Here is a 2,250-nt window from a genome sequence, read left to right on the forward strand (position 1 = left end):
CTGTTTACAGTGCGTGGAATGGTGCGCTGTGATTGGTTGAGCGGATATTTCGCATTCTGCAGAAAAGGTAGACTGGATTTTGTCGCGGTTTGGAAAGAAAGGGAGAAAACATGACAGAATAACTCGGCGGATATCGCATTTTGCGTAAAATTACAAATTGACTTTTCAATACGGACCAGATACAATACTGATTTTGGGGGAAACTAAATTTTTTTTTAAAATGGCGTTTATCGCGTTTTGGAACCAAACTCTTCATATATATATATATATATATATGTATATTCTAGTCTTTAGTGTCACATGATCATTCAGAAATTATCCTAATATGCGGATACTCATTTATGCATACATATACATTGATGAAACCTTATTTAAGCTCTCTCTTCATGATGCTTGTATGAAATGTCTCACCATCACATGTGCGACAGCACTCCTGAATTGTGGGATGAGTGCAGACAGCAGAGGGGCAGGGCCTGCAGTGGCAGCTCTCCACCCCATTGATGCAGGAGCATGACTGACTGTAAGAAATGAGATTTTACATGCAATTATACTTAAAGAAATGGAAATATAAAAAGAAGCTGTAGTGACGCATCACATCACGGTGGAATTACAGTAATTTTGAGTTGCTGACTAGCAAATTGTCCAAATTGTCATTATGTAAAAATACAATAGTAATTCAGACATGATGTGACTGCAGTATAAGAGCAGCAGTGTGACCTGGACACTGGGGGCAGCACTCTCTTGAAGGAACGAATGCAGCAGCACAATTCACCGCTTCATCAGACACTGGATGTTACCATTCTACAAACAAACACAGATACATGACTCTGATGTGTGTGGATGCACTACTGTTCAAAAGCTGGGGTCAGTATGATTTTCCTTTGAAAGAAATTAATACTTTTATTCGTGAAGGATTAATTGAATTGATCAAAAGTGACAGAAAAGACATTTATAATGAGATTTTATTTTAAAGGGGTCATATGACGTTGCTAAAAAGAACATTATGTTGTGTATTTGGTGTAATGCAATGTGTTTATGCGGTTTAAGGTTAAAAAAACACATTATTTTCCACATAATGTACATTATTGTTGATGCTGAAAATTCAGCTTTGCATCACAGGAATAAAATGGCATTTTGAAATATATTTAAATACAAAACAGTTATTTTAAACTGTAATAATATTTTATAATATTACTGTTTTTACTGTATTTTTGATCAAAACATGCAACAACAACAAAAAATCTCACCGACCCCAAATGTTTGAACAGTAGTGATGAAAAAGAATCACTTACTTCACAACGGCACGTCCTGCATTTGTCTACTGGATGAGGAAATTCCATTCCATTTGGATAATCATTACCTGCATATCTACATCCTTAAGGAAAGCGAGAGGAGCTTTATAAGTGACTGGTTTGTATATACTCATAGGAAACAGTTTCCTCAGCTGTTTCTCCTAAACAGGAATGACATTAAATGGAGACTAATCTGATACACATGTACACAAAATTAGTCTGATCCAACAGATTTTGCATAAGTCTCAAACTGAGTTTAGATTTACCAAGATAGTCTGCAATCTTTCTTTACAAATTTGCTCAAGACCAAATAACCTGAGATTTTCACATTCCTTTAGCTATGTACTATTATTTGTGTCTATTTTTATTTATTTAGGGTCAGAATGTTGGCAACCAAACAGTTTCAGTTCCATTGTAAGGACAAAAAAATACTATGGAAGTCAACAGGAACCGAAACTGTTTGGTTACCAACATTCTTCAGAATATCTTCTATTATGTTTCACAGAAGAGGGAAAATCATACAAGTTTGGAATGACATGAGAGTGAGTAAATGATTACAGAATTTTAATTTTTGCATGATCTGTCCCTTTAATAGGATAGTTTGCCCAAAAATGAAAGTTTGCCCCAGAATTTACTCACTCTCAAGCCATCTTAGGTTTATATGACTTTCTTCCTTCATACTAATACAATCTTAGTTATATTAAAAACTGTCCTGGCTCTCCAAAGCTTTATAATGGCAGTGAATGGGTGATATTCAATAGTCCAGTAGTCCAATAAAATGCATCCATCCATCATAAAAAGTGCTCCACACGGCTCCGGGGGCTTAATAAAGGACTCCTGAAGTGAATTGACACGTTCATGTAAGAAAAATAGCCGTACTTAAGACTTTATAAACCGTAATCTCTAGCTTCCACTAACTGTCGCACGCGTAAAGTGGCGTTCCAGTGGATGACGTAGG

At 35.9% G+C, this 2,250-nt stretch overlaps 1 long non-coding RNA gene across 1 annotated transcript; it reads right to left on the minus strand.

The window, feature by feature from the left end:
* Positions 1–406: 406 nt before the first annotated feature.
* LOC107736398 (uncharacterized) lies at positions 407–1,491 on the minus strand. The gene is made up of 3 exons (XR_001639657.1): positions 1,293–1,491; positions 718–801; positions 407–518 (listed from the first exon to the last, which is right to left on the minus strand). It is a non-coding gene; the product is annotated as an uncharacterized LOC107736398 (long non-coding RNA).
* Positions 1,492–2,250: the final 759 nt, after the last annotated feature.

The sequence above is a fragment of the Sinocyclocheilus rhinocerous genome, unplaced genomic scaffold (assembly GCF_001515625.1).
Source record: "Sinocyclocheilus rhinocerous isolate Xijiao unplaced genomic scaffold, SAMN03320098_v1.1 scaffold942, whole genome shotgun sequence".
Classification (NCBI taxonomy): Eukaryota; Metazoa; Chordata; class Actinopteri; order Cypriniformes; family Cyprinidae; genus Sinocyclocheilus; species Sinocyclocheilus rhinocerous.